Source organism: Urocitellus parryii, chromosome 9, assembly GCF_045843805.1.
Source record: "Urocitellus parryii isolate mUroPar1 chromosome 9, mUroPar1.hap1, whole genome shotgun sequence".
Lineage (NCBI taxonomy): Eukaryota > Metazoa > Chordata > Mammalia > Rodentia > Sciuridae > Urocitellus > Urocitellus parryii.
In genome coordinates, this window is record NC_135539.1 from 54,045,586 (window position 1) to 54,066,274 (window position 20,689).

Below are 20,689 nucleotides of genomic sequence, written 5' to 3' on the forward strand. Positions count from 1 at the left end.
GTGGGGAAGAGAGCTAACACAATTGTTTATAAACCAGACGTAAGACATAAAAATCTTTGAAGTCACTATTTGAGAGTCCCTCCTCTCCTAACTCAGCATGTCAACTGGAACATGTCGTAAGCAGAATCCCAGACATAAAATACTTCATCCTGAGAAATTTCACAAGAAGTTACCTTAGCCAATGGACTATCCTAGAGGTGTTCATAAAGACATTAACTTCTTAGCCATGAAGGATCATGTTTGTTTACATCTACATATCAAGCAAAAACCAATAGTAAAAAACAATCAGCATCCACCCCCACCATTTTTATTCCTCCTTCAAAAACGTTTTGTAAAAATAGGTTCCAGTGTGTTGCAGACATTGGATAAGGTATGCTGAAACTGAAAAAGGTGCATGTGGAATAAATGTGGTAGTTCACAAAAATGAATGAAATACCACCTAAAAATATTCCTTAATTTATAATGTTAGCCTTTGCCTCTTCATTAGAGAGTTTCACAAATACTTAAGTTGGTTTTTTCAAGTTGATAACATGCCTGATATCATGGTCTTGTTTACCAAATTATAATATTTGATATCATGGTCTTGTTTACCAAATTATAATAGTTTAAAAATATTCAGATCTCCAAACACAATGGTTAAAAGGCCCATGTGTATTTTACTTAGAATCCGCACTGTCTGGCACCTGTTAGACACTCTGTAAATATTTTCCTAATTAAGGCAAAAGCATCCCCAGGAATCTCTAGGGATGCCCCAAGGTAAGTACATAAAATTTATTTATTTATTTCTTGGATGTTTACAATTAAAATTGATGTTACAATTTGTTAGGGTTTCCTTTTCCTACTGTACAAATTCGGCAACAATGATTTTACTATAAACTTAGGAAATCACTTATATTATAAAAGAGTCTACCATTGAGAAAAATGTTAAATTTACCCAGGTATTTGAGAGATTCCTAGTAGAAATGCATATGCCATCAAGAGAGAGATCCATCAATAAAATGATAAGCGCTAGGGGTCAAGACACAATGCAGAAAATATACTAAATTTGGGCAGAATAATTCATAATATCCTATCGCCAATTCTACTGAGAATATACCAAAATAAGCAGCAGAATGTACTGAGCTTGTCGGTGAGCTGTAGAAGTGCTCCACGCATCCTGGATGGTGGTGTGCTGCATGGAGCCAGGCTACTTGAAGATTGATGATCTTGCGTTTTGAGAGGCTCTAATATGTACTTCTTAGTCATCTATCTCTCTTAAGCACCAGCACATACTACATCTCAAAGGTTAACAACATCTTGAACCTGCCTAGGAACAGCACTTTGAATGTAAACACAAACTCCCAAAATGATGCTTTTCCACTGGGAGTGGGGGTGGGGAAGAGAGCTAACATGATTGTTTATAAACCAGATGTAAGACATAAAATAATCTTACAAGACATTTTGTTTCGGGATTCATTAATAATTTAAGCCGCACTGAAATGCCACCAAGATGTATCACCAACTGAAACACCTATGTTGAAATGAAATGACCACATAAATGAAAAGCTCCCAACTACAGTGATAAACCAGTAACTGATAATTTACGCATTCATTGTTCCCACAGTGGCCATTACCAGACCCCCCAGAGCATGTAGAATATTATATCATCTGGCTGCATATGGTGTTCAGTTTGGATTGCAACATTGACTGCCCTGAGGCTGAGCTGCAGTTGCTGTGGGAACCACAGCTTAGAATTTCTCAACTTTTAGATGTGTAAATATCAGCTCCTATATGGTTTTATTTTGTTGTCTGGTACTTTCTTAAAGCTGTAACTGAACATAGTAACTTTTTGCAAGATTTATGCATTGAATTCCATTGTAAGCACAGCAAATGAAGCTCAGTTATTACATACCTTAAATCAATATTTAAGCACCACACTATTAATTTAGACAGTGTTAAAGAACTTCCATATGAAATAGTATACAATTTTTTGAGCCTAGAGTTCAGAGTCAGGCTCAATGGAGCACACCTGTGCTACTTAGGAGATTGAGACAGGAGGATCACAAGTTCCAGCCCAGCCTGGGCAACTTAGGGAGTCCGTTGTTTCAAAATTTAAAAAATAATAATTTTAGGAAAGAATTGGCAATATGGCCCACTCAGTGGTAGAGCACTTATCTAGCATGTGCAAGGCCTTAAGTTTGATCATCAACACTGGGGTAGTATTTCCCAATTTTATAGCCTTGGGCAAGTTATATGCCTTTTCTTTGTCTATCTCTTTTTCTGAAAAATGGGAACAATAAAAACTTATTCCTCTTGGGACTACTAAAAGAACTAGGTAAATCCAAGTCAAAAGTATGACATGGTGTCTGAGACACAGTAACTACTCAAATGAATGGCAATTTATAAATGCCACTGAAAACAGAAATGATTTAATACATGAAATATACCTTGATAAATATCTTAGGGTAATTATACACAAACAAAAGATGATCTCCCTCTTTTAAGGCAAAACATCTGTCTATAAGTGTTACCATTAATATATTATGTTATAATGTATACAGTACAATTAAACATATAATGTGTTACATTTAATATGCATATCCACCCCTATATACTGTGCCTTGCAAAAGAATTTAATAGAAATATACGGCATAATCAATTCAATTAGAAGTTTTTTCTAAAGTTGAAATTTGCATAACAAACTAATACATTTTGAGCTTTGCTATATATGAAATATTTACATTGTAAAATGTCTTTGGAATAGGAAAATAAGAAAAAGATAAATAAATGCTTATATAATCAAGTGAATGGCAAGAGGAGGAAAAAACTACAGGTTAGTGGTTAAGGAAATTTTTTAAGAGAAATTAAGATTTAAGAACTGTAAAACACCTCCAAAATATGTACAATTACTGTGCACCGTTTAAAAATATGAATAGAAAAAGAACTATGAAGATACAAAATTTTAGCCTCTTTGCAAGCTCATAAGTTAGCCTGATATATCTTCATGAATGCTGACAGGAGATACAAGACTCTTAGAACACAGACAAAAAGCTGATTGCTATTATTCCATTGGCCCAGGGTACCATCCTTACAGGCAGCATTTCTTCAAGCAAAATTTTTCAAAAGGCAAGGGGAAGTGGGCCTCAGGACTCTGCCACACACATCCCAGTGCCAGTGAAGACAAAGATAAAACTAATCTACAGTTTCTGCAATAGCCATCACTGAACTGCTTGCAGAACTTGCCAAAACTATGTGTCACTTGTATGCATTGTGAACTCACTTGTATGCATTGTGAACTATCTGCTGGTGTAGCGACTTGTGGTAGTGTTGGGGTATTTTTGCTGATGATGTCATCGGTGGTACAATTTTTCCAACAAGAGCCGTCAATTGGCTTGGTGTATCTTCCTCCCTTCTGCTTGTCATGACAAAGACCTCTCCACAGGTGTGGCTATATACTGGACCGGTAGTCAATGACAGGTAAGATCCAATTACAATGGTACCAACCTAAGACAGGAGGCTGATGCCCTGAGGTCAGCTCATCCGAAGACGGGTAAGGACCATATGTAGTATTGGACAACCTAAGGCAGGCACGGTCCCTAAGCCACATGCTTGTTGTTTAAACAGAGAGGGGGAGATGTTGAGAGCCACATCCAAAGGGGCCCCAGCAAACTTCCAGCTGCCAGCAAACTTCCAGCTGCCGGCTGATGATTGGCTCACAGCGGCTCCAGCAACATCAAGCTGATTGGCTCCTCTGCGGTGATGTTCATTGGGCTGTTTCCCCGCCCTTTAGACTACAAAGCTGATGATTGGCTTACAGCGGCCCCAGCAACATCTAGCTGATTGGCTCCTCTGCGGTGATGTTCATTGGGCTGTTTCCTTGCCCTTTCAGACCACGGAGCTGCTCATTGGGGGACTTCTTTGGCTCCGCCCACACGACCCAGCCAATCGACCTCAAGAGCAGGAGGATTGTGGGAGGTGGTGAGGCTTGTGTGGGTGAGAGGCATGTGGAAGCCGGTGGTGGCAGTTGGGCTCTGAGGGTTTTTTCCTGAGGAGCTGTTTTGTTTGGCATTTGTAGTTCTAAAAATAAAGTTAGTTTCTTTTGACAAGTGGCTCCTGAATTGTGCCCAGCCAGACTGCGGCAAACCTAGAGCTTATAAATCTCCAATCTTTTAAACAAACACTAAAGATGCTTGCTCACTGTGAAAGAGATGTTATGCCTGTGTTTCAAGGTTGGGTGCTATACAAAAATCAATGAAACAAGACGTGTGTTACCAAGTTAAGAAAACTATGGAGAATTATTTCCCAACAACATGTAATCTAAACACTGACAAATGATAACACTCAGATGACTAGTAAGTTTTATAAAACAAGGAATATCACTAATGAATGCTCTAGGATAACAATACCTTATTAATAGGAAGGAACAAATTCTACTAGATGAAAGAGCATACCTTCTATACTAAGGAGAAATGATTATTCAGTGTAGAACTAAATTTCTCAAACAGAACATAGTAATGTGAAAGTTGAAAAAGTAAAGTTTCAGAAATGTAATCTCTATTTACCATACGGATGAAGGGACAGCCCAAAGAAGCAGCAACTAGTTCAGATTAAAGCAGAAGATGGAGATATTAGGGAGGTCCATCTCCATCAGAAAAAAGAAATTAATAATTGAATAATATTCTTGAATATTTTGGAAATAATAGAAAACTTACAGTAGCCATAGAAAACTGTAAGGAAAAAAATTAAAAATTCTTATCAAGAAAACAAAACAAAATTTAAAAGTCAAATAAATTAACTTGAAGCACCACAAAAGAAAATGTGGAAAACAATAAGTTTAATCAAACTACTAGGTTATGTAGCGAGCAATTCTTACACTGCCATGGCAACATGACGCTGGCTAGTGAAGGAACTGTGTGTGTGTGTGTGTGTGTGTGTTGGTGATTGAACCCCAGGCCTTGCACAACATATATAAAGCATGTGCTTCACCACTGAGCTATACACCCAACCCTAAACTTAGACTTTTGCTTCAGCAATATTGAGAGAATGGAACCAGAAAAGTGAAAGTGGCATTAAAGGACCAATCTTCATCTCCAACAGGGCAAGGCAACAAATGTCAGTAAATCAGAAAAAGAATGACATACATATATTATTTTGTTTATTACATGGAAGGAGGGATCAGAAGAGGTCTGGGGAGAAGTCTACAAGATTGTGGAACAGTGTAGAGGAGTTGCTAGTTTTTATACTAAGCTTTTTAGTATGATTTCTCTATTTTTATTCTGAGGGCACATTTGAAATGCCTGCCAAGGAGTGGAGGGACTTTTTGGTTCCAACTAAACATCCAAGCTCTGGAGACTCTCACAGGCACCTGACATCAGATTTACTTTGAAGGATATAAGGTATGAAACAACTTGCCATCAAGGCAGCACCCTGCTCCTGTCCTAGGGACGTAAGTGCTCCCAGAATCTCTCAGAGCTGTTCAGCAATCATGCTGGTATAGATCCCCCAGTTGACAGAGCTCAAGTGCAGGGAAAGGAACTCACTCTATGTATTTCCAAGAGTTATCCTGGCTTAAACATCACATACTGTAGAAAAACCTGTATCTCTTGTAACACCATCACAATCAGAGCTGCTCAGATACAGACTCAATTTACTAATCAGAAATCACTTGTAGCATAAAAACAGCTATTAAACCTTTATTAGATTTCCAGAAAAAGGGAACCCGAAATAGCCAAATTTAAATTCTCATGCATAATACAATAAAGAAGGAGGAGTCCAAGTAGCCAAAGAAGAGAAAAGTATGAAATGTTAATAAGTTTGACCTAAGTCTGTTCCTATACTTAGGTGATAACATATGGCCAAAGGGGCCTCCAAATGTACTGAACAGCAGCCTAGCTTGCTGTGAAAAGCATGCTGCAACTAAACCTAGAAAGTATACCCTGATAACTAAGCAACTGAGCCTCAGCCAATCACTGAACACTGCCAAATTATGCCTAAAGACTGCAAAGAGAACTACACTAATCAGATAACCTCTATAGGTCTATACTTTGTTTTTCTATTTCTTATTATAAAAATAGCTCACTGGTAGGGCATTCTGAATATTCTATCTGGAAACTTATGCAGCCACAGGTGGTTCTAGGACTTTTTTGAGGGGATTGTATCACCTAGTCTATTTTTCTTTTAACAGAGAGAAAATGAACACTTGATGAGCCTAGATCAGAAGGGTAAGTTTTAGATCAGGTTAGATATGCCTGGTAGACAAGGGGAGATAAAAGTGTTATGTGACACTATTTTTTATAGGCTTCTAGTAAAACTTAACATTTCTTCCTTTATGCTAATAAAATAAAGGCTAAACCTCAACTGAAAAACATTTATAGTGCCAATAGATAATACATTTTTGAAATTACAAGTAAATAAAATTAATTTTCTGGTTCTATCAGTTCTCCCCTGTTTGAGTTCTAGATATTTGCCCACCTCATATTAAAAAAAAAAAAACAAACTAAGTAGATGCCATCCAAAGTTGTCCAAGTTAAAATTAGAACAGTTAAGATGTAAATTCCTCCTTCATCATTCACCATATAAAAATTACAAATGTTTACAAAACAAAGAAAACAAAACCACACTGTCTACCTCCCAGAAACATAAGGAAACCTAATCCAGAAAGTAATCATCTGCATATCCACATTCAAATTCATAGTTTCAGGGAACTAAATATTTTGAATAATTCTGCTGAAAGAAAAGCCTGTTATTTTAAGAAATAACATCATTTTAAAAGTGTTTTATAAAAAATAAAGTTATAAACCTTAGTTTTCTATTTATCTTTGATTTTTTTTGGGGGGGGAGGTGGGGCACCAGGGATTGAACTCAGGAGCACTCAAACACTGAGCCATATCATCAGCCCTATTTTGTATTTTATTAGAGACAGAGTCTCACTGAGTTGCTGAGCATCCTCTTTTGCTGAGGCAGGATTTGAATGTGCGATCCTCCCTTGTCGGTCTCATGAGCCACTGGGATTAGAGGCGTGTGCCACTGCGCCAGGCTTTTATCTTTCATTTTTATGCTTAGGTAGTACAAAAGGAAATGAAAGCTCTTGTGGTACTCTCATCAACAAATTTACAAATTTATTTTTCCTCAAGTGGTTTTATTACTATTAAGACAATAAAATATTTTAATTGTTTCCATTATATTGCTCCAAAAATGATTTACTAACTGGTCTTTTTCACACTTTGAGAGTACCTTGAAGATTTTCCTAACTGAATGAGAGACATGTTAACTATTCATAAGCCATAGTATCCTAGAGAAAATATTTATTTGGAGTTGACACATGAATTAAACCATTTTTCCTTTTGATTATATTGGGTAGAAAATAATTCCAGAGGGAATCTCTTTCCAAGTCTCTCAAGTATCACAAATAGAATTCCAGAAGGTGTTTGTGTTAATGTTGGAACTACTTGATTAATTGGCCAAATCACCAGGGAAAGTAATTTCCCATCATTCTTAGGAAACAATTGAAAACATATGGGGTGCGTGATCCTTCACAATTGAAAATGAAAAATCCAGAGCAACCTTCCAAAGGTATACAATGAGGAAATGTGTAATACAATTTTATTTCATGATCACTACATTCCATGAGTAGAGATATTCATTAAAAAAACCCTAATTTAAATACTTTTTAAGAATAGACAATACTAGATAATACAATGTTTTAAAATAAATATATCTTCTAGCAGAAGGAAATTAATAGTTGTTACGCTTTTAGACACAGTCCAGTTGGTGTAATATAAACTGTGCTCTACTGAACACAGCCTGGCACCAAATCATTTAGGATTATGTGAAGAATTATTCAGCACCTATGATGTTAATGTTGTGAGCTTCATCCTTGCATCTAGATTCCTAACATTCTCAAGCTAATATTGATCAAATGTAGTGTTTAACACAGTCCATGAAATTTTCATTTCCCAGAAAAATGAAATGTTTCCTGTCTTGAAACATAAACAACATGACTCCACACAACCAAAGGCAAGTGAAGTCTTTTAAAAGAACTGATGGTGCTGGTTTTTTAAAGCTATCTAACCACAGAGAACAACAAAAACCATGTATATTTTCACCAATTATATGCAGAATGGAATCTCAAAATTAAGTTCCAAAATGAAAGCCTGCTACTGGTTGATTATTAGGACTCAAGGGCCTGGAAGAATCGTATAGAATGATATCTAATGGATATTTACTTGGGTACTATAATCAATTTATTCACATTCTTCTTCCATTTTTGCCTGTGCCCAATAATACATGAAGGAAGATTTGCTTATGCACCCTTCAGGATTCCTCCACCACATACTAATGGTCCAGTGGTTATTGTTTAGGTAAAGTGGTTTAAATCAGACTAATCTGCTTAATTTCAGCTGTGGTTTGCTTATCAGAATAACACTTATTGGTTTTCCTTGAACATTAATGAAAAAATACTCTGATTCAAATTGTTGAAATGTATGGATGTTGTAATATGACCAGACTTGCCTTTCAGATAATAACATTCTGATCCTTATTGATGTGAAGTTTATTTTAGGGGTGAGATAATTAATAGAAGGATAAGTAAACTATACTTACCCTATTCAGAGGTCTATAAAGAGAATATATATAACTATTTTCATGCAAAATATCAATTTGTGCTTGGTTTGAATTTTTAATTAAATTTTACTTACTAAGGCTGAAACTAAAATAAAAGTTCCTTTTAAATCAATAATAAAATATCTGAGTTTTTTTTTTCCTACTACTAAGAACAAATCACTTCTTAAAAGGGCAAAATCTTATATAATCAATCCCAGCACCAAATATAAATACACACATATTAAACAAAAAATAAAAACAACTGCTGAATTGTATTGAGGATTTACCAGGTGCCAATTAGTTCTTTGGTCCTCAATTTAACCTCAATTTAATTCTCAACACAACTCTTAAAAATATTTCAATAGCCAAGTGCCGTGTCGCATGCCTGTAATCCCAGAGGCTGAGACAGGAGAATTGTGAGTTCAAAGCCAGCCTCAGCACAAATCGAGACACTAAGCAACTCAGTGAGACCCTGTCTCTAAATAAAATACAAAATAGGGCTGGGGATGTTGCTCAGTGGTTGAGTAGCCCTGAGTTCAATCCCTGGCACCAAAAAAAAAAAAAAAAATCAATAAACAGAACATATAGAACTTTTAAAGAGTTAGGTATGTCCAAATATGACTGACCCATGCAGCCATATGACAAGCTTTTGATGACTGTAGTATATTACAGTTTGGATAATAGAGCAGTGTTTTTGATCATTTACAATATTCCTTAACAACAACTACTGAACACTCTACATGAAATTGTGTTCATAAATGTACCAGACTCATGAGCCTGTGTACCCATGGACAACAGGCCCTATTCATATCTGCTATTCCCTATTCCTATCACTGAGCGCTAATTCCTTACTCTGAATACAGGTGAAAAGAACCTTATCTCTTAAGCTTGTTGTGATGGACACATGAATTTCACTATGTAAAAGCACCTTACATAAAAATTAAAATTTTTAAGGAAAAGAAGAAGATCTCTCTTTCTAACTATCCATCACAAACTGGATACACTACCTTGTTCCTCCACAATTCTCACAACAGGCGAGGAATTCTTTCAGGGAGAAAAATTAGACTTGGAATAATGTCCCTATTTCTCTGCAGTGACAAAGCTGAGATTTTGAAAACTGAATTAAGTTTTTTTTACCTTATTTACCCATGGAAGAGTAACCAAGAATTATTAAATATTAAATGTGATCCAAGCCGACTAGGTGGTATCAGGGCAATGATCTGTGATAAAATAAAATTTATATTGTAAAAGAAAAATTTAAATTCTAAATATACAGTAAATGTACTGACACATAACATGAGAATTCCTATTAAATGTCTGGGAATTTTCATTTTTAAAAAATGGTAAATAATAAGCACCAAGAGGAATTTCTTTTTTTTTTTTCTTTCTTTCTTTTTTGGTACCAGGAAGGGCTACTTGACCACTGAGCCACATTCCCAGGCCTATTTTGTATTTTATTTAGAGACAGGGTCTCACTGAGTTGCTTAGTGTCTCGATTTATGCTGAGGCTGGCTTTGAACTCAAATCCTCCTGTCTCAGCCTCCCAAGCCTCTGAGATTACAGGTGTGTGGCACCACACCTGGCAAGAGGTATTTCAAGGGACATGGCAGGACTACAAGTGACATTTACTATATCTTTGTAACTTAAAGCATTTTTACATTCAACATAAAATCTTTTAGAAATAGGGTGCCTTTTTATTGTTCCTTTATGGTATTTCTTTATTTTGTTTATAGTATTACAGATTGAACGCAGGGTGCTCTACCACTGACCACATCTCTGGCCCATTTTATTTTTTTATTTTGTGACAAGGTCATGCTAAATTGCTCAGGCTGGCTTCGAAATTACAATTCTCCTATCTCAGTATCCTAAGTAGCTAGGATGTGGCTATGCCCACCAATTTTTATTGTTCTTTTTTTTTTAATTAAAAAGCCTGCTGTATTCTTACAAAGTACTTCACACATATGTATCGCTGTTATAATTTCTCTGAAGTGACTTTGCTAACAATTGAGAACCTAGAAAGAAAAAGAGGACATTACAGGGAAGTACAACTTTGGGATTATTAGTGCTACCTGTGTGTTATATTTAGTTGAAACTAAAAATTCAGCACAGAGATTTTTAAATGATTAATTGTTTCAGTCTAGTATTCTGAATAGGAGAAAAGTTTACAAAGAGAAAAGACAGGCAGACTGGTAAGATGCCTTGTCAATTAATTAGATGACTAGAAGAAATTTCAATTAAACAGAATCGAAGAAAGAATGGAAGTGAGAGAAGAGTCACTACAAGGCAAGTTTACCACAGAACCTAACAAGGTGTCCAACAGAAACCAAGGTACTTGTTTTTATGCTATTTTCCTTGACAATAAATATGTATATTGTCATTACTAATTATGAAGGGCTCATTAAGAAAACAAGGGGAATTTTCTTTGTCCCAGAAGCCCTACATTTCATTATTTTGAACTGTTAATAACCAAATAAAGAGCAACACATGGGTCCTGTATCAAAATGTATTAATGTAAACATATATTAGAATTTACATTGGCTTATTATTTTCCAATGCAGTATTTTAATTTCACAAAGGCTGTATAGTCATTAACTTACTTGAAATCAATAAATGTCTTGGGTGAAGTAACCAGATTAAAAGAAACAAAAATTAAAAACCTTGCTTTACCTCTTTGTTGTAGTTGAATTCAATGATGCAAAAGCTAGTTGGTAGATTTCCAAGGGATTATATAATCTCTAATAAAATACAACCATTGTCTGTAGGATGCAAGATATATAGCAATGAGGATTTCTTTCAATTTTCATTTTTAAATTATGGTTTCAACAGTTTATCATAATATTAGTGATTAACATCACTAAAACTAATTAGTTATATATTATTGCCTTGTTCATAATTCCCAGAATTTGATATCATTGCGAAACAAAAATTAAAATATTGAATAAAAACAATAATTTAAAGTTTTAACCACATAATATATTTGTTGTGGCAGCTTCACATGGTGGATGTAAATAAGGACTTTGCATGTAGGATTTTGAAAAGTTAACTTGTTTGTGCCTCCCTTTACTCATTTATAAATGGTAAAGAATAAAAGTATTACACAATAAGGGGGGAAGGAAGAATAGAAGTTCAATGGATTTAGACAAAGAGGAGTGAAAGGAAGGGAAGGAGGATGGGAATAGAAAAGACAGTAGAGTGAATCGGACATAAATTTCCTAAGCTCACATATAAATAAATGACCAGTGGTCCATTTATGCTTTGAATATATTTCGGCTCTGCCCCTGCAACTTATTTTAAATGGACATGTTTTTTTTTTTCTCTTCCTCTCTCCCTTCTTCTTCCTAATCTCTCCCCTTCTCTAATATCAGGGAAAACAGGATTTCCTTTCTTCTCCATCCTAGGCAGAGTTATCTGGAATTGGGCACAAGCCCACCACAGGAACTAAGTAATTCAGACTTTGAGAACAGTACCAGAAAAATCTAAGAAATGACTATCTTCCAAATTGACAAGTGAATTACAACTCTGGACAGAGAACAGTTGGTATATAGTCTTTGATTCACCTTTTTAAAAACCCCTGTTCCCTGTAAGGGGCAGAATCACAGGCTCTCAAACTGGTGTCCCTGTGTTTCTCCCTTTGCTAGCAAAGCAATAAAAAATGACCCTCCCCCCACCTTCCTCAAAACCTTGTCCTCACTGTTGGATTGGCACCAGGGAGACAGACAGCGCTTTCAATAACAGTACCTCCTGCCACCTTCACCCCACACATTCCCCCTACAGCCTTCAACTATCTACTTTAAAGTGCAGAGATCTTTCTAAAGAAACATAGCCAAACAAAAACCAGTCTAGGGAAAAGACTATCCAGCAGAAGGAGTAACAGCTAGAATGTCCACCCCTTCCCACTCATCCTTGGTTGGTCTGTTCGCTTAGTTGTTTGAGTTTATGGTTTCTATTTGTTATTGTTGTTTGCTTGCCTGTATGTTTTTTAGTTTCAGGAACTGAACTCAGAGACACATAACCACTGAGTTTCATCCCCATCCCTTTCATTTTTTATTTTGAGACAGGGTCTCAATAAATTGCTTAAGGCCTTGCTAAGTAAACCAGGGCTGGCCTACAACTTGTGATCGATCCTCCTGCCTCAGCCTCTGGAAGGGCTGGATTTAAACATGTTCCACCATACCTGCCTTATGTATTCCTAGAATTCTTGAATCAGAAAAAATGAATTAAATGTTGGGAAATCATTTCATTAATTTTAATAACCATATCATTTGCTTTTGATTAAACAATTTGGCCTAATTATGTTGGTACTTTAGGTTTCCTCGGGTTTTTCCCTAGGGATATAATTAAATCTAGAATTTATAATTTGCAAACAGACCAAAAAAACTACAGCTCCTTTTATATAAAAGGTTTTCTTATCAATATGAACCAGAAAGAGATGCCTTCAGAGAAGGAGACTCATTATAATTTTTAGTAGCAAATGATTAAATAAATGGATATGGGACAAATTATATATAGAAAATAAAACAGACATCAGCTACTTTCATTTATAAAAGTAAAAGTTGTGAAATATTTATTTAGGTTACACTTAGGGATCAGATGTTTAATTCTTGAAATATTTACTCTTAAAATATTCAAATAAAGGAGGATTCAGATGTCTGCTTACTTGTTTTCCAAATGAGAGATCAGGTTGAACTGGACTAGTTACTAGTAACAGGAATATAACCTTACATAGTCAGGTTAAAAAAAAAAAAAAAAGAAGACGACTCTGTAACTGATAACCATTGAAAATGAATTTTATCGTATGAGAGAATATTTTTTAAACCCTTAACATCTATCCCAACTCCAGAGCATGGACATGTGTAATTGTGTATGAACAATGCGGGGTATCTTCATGTGAAGACAAAGGAAAGGAAAGTACATTCAGAAGCCTTTCACACTTTTCCTGTAAAGTCAGCCTGGTCTTTGTTATTCAGATTAGCTTTTCAAGGGCCAGAACTACCTTTTTTCCCCCTTATTTGAGAAACCTTTTGAATACTAAATACTAAATACTACTTCCTATTCAAAACCCTGAATTTGTCATTAGGCAATTTCTAAAATAAGTCTCATAGCTCTTTCATCCTGATTCTCCTTTATCTCTAATAGCCCCCAGTTGCCTGCTTCACAGATCTCTATCAGATTGTTGGGTTTCTTGGGCTTTGGCAGGTCCCTTGGACATTAAATGTAAAACAGAGACCTTCTATGGCCATAGCATTTGGGCTCTGTCCTCCCTCATGTTGAATATCCATTCTACAAATAGATTCTTTACAGAAATGTTATTGCAAAAGGAGGAAAAGTTTCTGACTATACATATTCTTTAGGATAGAAAGTCAGGTATTAAGAAAATTCCAACTTAAAAGAATCATTAAACCATATGAAAATGTGTGAGACTAGTAATTATATTGCCAAGGTCAAAGTAGTGAAGGCAAACATTTGACTAGGTTGAAGAAGACTTGAAGCTTCAGATCTCATTTTCTTCTGACAACTCAAAAGCAGTACCATTAAGGTACTAAACACATTTAGAATATAAGTACTTTATTGCGTCCAGGAAGAGTTAGTGCTAAAGTGGCAGATTTCTTCTCAACTCACTTAAAACTCCAAGATACTACTAGCAATAAAAAAGTCTCCAAATGACTCAGCCCTGCCTTCCTGATAGCACAAGGCAGAAAAGCTGATAGAAAAGTTAGAAAAGACCAATTTTAAACCATATCTTCAGGTTAAAATCCTAATGTCTCTAGAAAAGCAAAAACTAAGAAAGCATTAGGGAAAGTCACCTTTAAAGACTTTTACCCAATCACCAATCCACATCCCAACTCTTCCAGGTCTCATGCTGAGAGGTTTGAATGCAATTAACCAAGGTAGGCAGACATGAACATGCACATGCATTTGTAGTAATTCAAATGTATGATCCATCAGACAGGTGAAAGACAAAAATCTATTGTCAAAGTGGTGACCTAGGGGAATAACCACCACCTTCTGGAACACAAAGCAACAGCTTCTAGTAATTGGTGAGAAGATGTGATAAAATAGGAATATACTAATAAGTATCTAACAGACTCACCGAAAAAAAGTGAAAAGCCCTATTTATAGTGTTTGCTAATACCATGGCACAACTATTCCCATCCTGGTGGAGTTCACGCTACCTGTACGATGTCTTCCAAGCTGGAAGACATGCACAATCAGCTCTCATAAATGATGACTAAAGTGGTACTTGAGTACCGTTAGAAAAAAAACCATTCTGAGAAGACCAATAAATAAATGAAATCAACAATATAAGTGTGTATGCACTGTTGGCCAGATTATGGCTTAGTTGTGCTTTATATCACAAGTTATTCACATCTGAGATGTTTAAATGTTCTTTGAACTGAAAAATGGTACATATTACTCTTAAACTAAAAATAAACTATAATTGTATAAAGCCCAGGTAGAAAGACATTAGTGCCTCTGCTCACTGCTGGGGCACATTGGCAGGATCAAAGAAAGGTGCGCCTTATAGGACATAGCATTGGGTACAGAGCATGGCCTGTATTTCATCCCAACACAGTTAATCAGTAAGGTAGCTGAGAGCACAGAATTGCTTTTTGGTGTATGATTATACCTGGTAAATGCATACATTCTGGAGAAAGCATTTTATATTATCTTACAAATATTTAGGTTAAATACTTACAAGAAATAAATATGGATCAATTACCTCAGAGAGTAAAGATGGAGAGAAGACAGAAAACATTTATTAAGAGTAATAATGTATTAAAAGTCTTCTTGAAAGAACCAGGTACTATATATGTGCTATTCCTGCGCCAAGAAATAAAAAACAGAGAGATACAGCTTAGAATATTAAGTAACCCAATCTTTGTCAAACACCTATATATAGGTATACTAAACCCAATGCCCACACTGATTTGAGAATACAGTATGTAAAGAGAGAGGGCAAACATACACACTCTCACACCATGAGGTATAAACAGAAAACAGAGCTTACTAGGGATGATCTCTGAGAAAAGAAAGGAATGGAACACCCTATAATAGCCCAAACCTTATTAAGTCCCACAGGTCACCTTTGAATAGACTCAGCTAGACTAGATGCACCATGGAAAGCAGTCCAGAAGAGAGACCCACTTCCATGACATTTAACAAATTAATAAGGAGCACAAAGGGAGAAGTTGTAAAGAATATCACTTAAACAAGCTTTCTGGACAAAATATAGCCATGTTAGGAGGCAGCCTGCAGAAGAGAGAGGCTCTTCCAGTGAACAAACTTAGCTCTTTATGAAGCATTTACCTGGGGCTGGACTTTCCTTTGGGCATCTTTGAACCTACAACATCTAACTTAGATTCTGACTCCAGTGCTATAGTCAGAAGTATAATTCTCCAGAATGTGCTGAATAATTAAGGTAATAAGCTAATGTAAGATGAAAATGAAAACCTGAGCAGACAATGACAAATATTAGCACCAACATCCATTTTTTTGAGTACAGAATATAGAAGGTGGAACTATAAACAAATGAAATTGACTACACATAAATAACATTTGAGTTTTGTGATAATAGGTTCCTTAAATAAAGATGATAAATTGGAATTATGAATGTTTTAAATCAAGAGCTGAAATAGCCCCATTCACATAAGAATGAATCATTTTTGCAGTTTTAAAAGAAAACTGAAAAGAACGTGGATTACATAGAATTGCTTTTTATCAAAATCATTGGCATCATCATCATCGTCATCAGCGTATTATCATGGTAGGAACTGAACCCATGGTCTTGCACATGATAAACTACTCTACAACAGAGCTATGCCACAGTATATTCTTAAAATCTTTATTTTAAAAACCTTGAAACCAAATGAAAGTTGAACCAGCATACTCAAAACCATACACACTTCACCTATGATTATTGCTAAATTGCTGACATTTTGTCTCTTCTTTCCTGCATATTCCAGTTTGGAACCATTGAGATTAAATTGCCATGGAAATTCCTAAAGGTAAAGGGAAAGAATTATTTTCAAAAATGGAAAACAGAAGCTAAATTGTTTGAGTTTATTTTTATTCTGGGAAATCTGTTCTAAGAAAATGGTGGGTAGAGTTGTCTTAATGGCTTTAAATTACTGACTTCATGTATTCATGTTCAGTTTTTTTTTCTGATTTTTCAGCAATAGAGAAAAGAAATAGGGTGAAATAGCAAGAATTTAGAAATTTAGACCCAGAAATTCCACAGGTACTTTTCAATACTGAAGAAATGAAAATCAGTCTGGCTGAATAGATTACATTGTGATTTCATATAAATTTCTACCCAGGGAAATGACCAATGACCAGTCCAGAAGAGAAAACGTCTAGTGCCATATCAAGACAATTTCAAAGTAAAATTTTAGCAAATCTATAACTGTTTTCTACTAAAAGCATATTTTAAAAAGTGTTTTTACATTTATAAAAATAAATATATTCCACAGTTATTACTTTTCAAAGATTTGAATTTGGTAATACTGAAAAAAGCCATAATTCTACATGCTACAGGCATGAGTGGTGAAACTCAAGTAAAATTTTAAATCTCTACCATGAAACTCAAGACAATTAAGTGACATGGATGATATTTAATATACATTTTTAAAATTTTACACTTTATCCATGTTCCTGATGGAAATATGAAAAAACTTTTAAAGTGCTAGATTTGATCTTTCATCTCATAAATATGAGCAAATAAATTTAAAGTCTATTTATTTTCGATGATTATTGATCTTCAGAAAATTATTGTTATTTAAAAGTTTAGTACAATAGTTTTTATGAGTGACTACCTTCAAAACCACTGCACTTGACACAGATACCTCTGTCTAGTTATGTTCCACTGTCAGAGGACAACAACTCCTACCTTGACCCTTAAAGGTATACTGGAATTTGTAGGGGAAAAAAAAAACCCACTATATTCTATAAAATTAAAGGCATATTAAGATTTTAAAATTGGTCATCCGGTACACCATAAAATCTAGGGGTTCTAAAGGGAATGGGAAAAGTAAAAGAAAAAGAAAAACTTATTTAACTTTACCAAAGGCAAAAGAAACCAATCCACCTCAGTTCTAGAAGGCATGCAAGTCCATTTAAGAATTAAAAAAATTATAGGGAGTATTTCCCCATCATAAAGTTGTTTCTAAAAGATTTAACTAGAGCTAAAGTATATAGAATAAAATATTTTACACCTATAATTGTATTTTAAGTCCCCTCTTTGAAATTAATCATGATGACAATTTGGAAAACATCCCTCCAATTTCCTTTCATATACTCACGTGTAAGTTTTACAAGAATTTAAGCATATTATACCAATTATGTAAAACTTGTTCTTTTCACTTAATAACATGTCTTACAAATTTCTCAATATCTACTGGGCTATGTCCTTGGAAACACTTTATATTAAAGGTATTTTTAATTATTGTTAAACTATAGAAAAAAGTTTAATGTACATTCTCATTAGTCCTGATAAGGGTGAACATATATTTATAAGAAAATGATACCTCTTTCATTTTCTTTGAAACAAATTAAAGAACTTTTTTTGGTTTAAAAAACAGGGTGTCATTAAACCAATATAGTGAAGACAAACTTTTATTCCTACTTTGTTTTATTGATGATTGACTCTAATCAATAGAATTCAAACTTACAAACAGTTCATGGATGGGAAATGGCTGATGGAAACACAAAGATATCTAACATTTAACGGGATGAAATAATGACCAGATAGCTCAGACACCATGAGACCAGAGCTCAGTGAGCCTAACTGGATGTCTACATCCATGTGCATGATCCTCTTTCTTTTTGGCTTTACTTATTATGTAGCATTGTGGGCAATTACATAACTGAGCACAGCAATTCTTTATTTTGGACACAAGATGGTCATTGGCTGTCCCCAGTTTGGTAGATATTGGATATATACAACAATTCCTGTGTAACTGAATGGAGATATATGTGTGCATAAAAAGACACAGAACACAATGGTAATTTAGGTGTATTTATAACAAGTAGCATAAGTCCCATAACTTGGTCTGCTGTCTTAAACAATAATGTTCAAAAATATATACCTGATAGCATTTTTAATGTGAATGTTGATAATTATTAATCTATAATTTTAAGTAGTATAACACAATCTTTCCAAAATGATCCCAAGAAAAAGTTTAAACTGAACTAGATCTTGATCTCACAAATGTCTATGACAGTTGAAAAACAGACATTTATGGTTTTCTTGATTCAATTTAAAGGCATATGAATCACAACCCCTTAGGGTAAACATTGGGTCCAGTCTGATAAAGTGAAAAATATGATCAAAGTCATGAACCTTTTTCCTAGCAGCAAACTCATAAAACAATAAATCTTACATACAAATTTAGGGAGTTCTCATCTATCTATTCACTTCTTTATTCAATTACTGAATGCCTGCAATGTGCCAAGCACATCCCAGGTGCTTGGGATGTTGAATGAACAAAACAGAAAAGACTTATGCCCTCCTGAACTTTCCTTTTAATAGACAGGAAGAGAAAATATACAATAAATGCAATAATAAGTAAGAAAATTAAATAAAACTAAGAACTATTAAAATGAGAAAAGAAAAACAGGAATACTGAAGGTGGCAAAATCAGAGCTATAGCTGAGGTAGGAAGATAGTTATGAATAGAGGTTAAGGAAGGTCTCATCTCAGTGAGGAGCAACGATCTCACATGCTCAAGAAACTTCAGCAAGGGGTTGCCTCATAGAAAGCACACCCCTGGCAGAGGACCAGAGCAGACATCCTAAGGAACAAGTGAGCATGTTACTTATATTCAAAGAAAAGACCTCATATTAAAAGAACAGGTTTCCCAAAGGATTTCAGGTTATGAATAATCCGTCTTCGCCTACACAGAGTACAGTGGATAACACCATGGGTTGTAGAGGTAGAAACTCTTAGATCTGAAGCCAAGTTGAACTTACTGTGTAACCTTTAGACAGTTATATCACTTTTGGAAGCCTGAAGTTTCTCATCTAGAAAATGAGTGAAGTAATGCTAAGATATACTAATAGATTCTTTTTAAAGATAACAGGAGGAGTATAATAGAGTAAAATGTAAAAAATGATAATTTTGTTGGATATGAACTCAAAAGCATAGAGAACAAAAGCAAAATTAGATAAGATTGTAAACAATTAAAGCTTTTGCACAAAAAATAAGAGTGAAGAGACAAACTGAGGAAAGGGCAAATACTAGCAAACCATACATCTGATAAGGAGGTAATATCCAAAACATAGTTTAAAAAAAAAACTCAGATAACTTAATAGAAAGAAAAGGAATAATTCAGTTTTCAAAAGCAAGGGCCTGATAGGCATCTCCCAAAAGAAGATATAATAAATGGCCAACAGGTGCCTGTGTGTGTGTGTGTGTGTGTAAATAATTTAAATCAATATTCCTAATCATCTGAGAAATACAAATTAAAACCACAGTGAAATGTCACCTCCCACCAGTTAGAATGGCTATTTTCAAAAAGACAAAAGATAACTAATATTGGAAAGGATGTGGAATAACAATAACCTTACACAGTTGGTGAAAATGTAAATTAGCATAGCCATTACAGAAAACCATAAAGAGGTTCCTCAAAAAAATTAAAAATAGAACTCCCATATGCTCTTGCAATCCCATTACTGGATATATTTCTGAAAGAAATGAAATCAGTATGTCAAAGAGATATCTGCACTCCCATGTTCACTGAAACATTATTTGCAATAACCAAGCTACGCAGGCAACCTAAATGTCTATAAACAGATGAATGAAAAACAAAAATGTGGTGTATACAAATATAAGTACACTACTGATCAGCCCCAATAGTGAAGGAAATTTTTCATTTGCAACAACATAGATAAACCTGGAAGACACTGAATTAAGTGAAATAAGCCAGGCATAAAAAGACAAATATGCCAGGATCTCACTGTGGAATATAAAATAGACCCAAAAAAGTAGAGAAGACACTGAAGGAGGGGATAGTTTAGAAGGTATTAGACAAAGGATACAAATTTTAGTCAGGAGGAACATCTCAAAAGCTATTATACAATATAAAGATTATAGTTAACAACAATGTTATAC

The 20,689-nt window shown here is 34.9% G+C and overlaps 1 protein-coding gene across 16 annotated transcripts in view; it reads right to left on the reverse strand.

Moving 5' to 3' along the window:
- Pard3 (par-3 family cell polarity regulator) overlaps positions 1 to 20,689 on the reverse strand; it is a 656,694-nt gene that overhangs the window by 278,807 nt on the left and 357,198 nt on the right. The window lies entirely within an intron of this gene.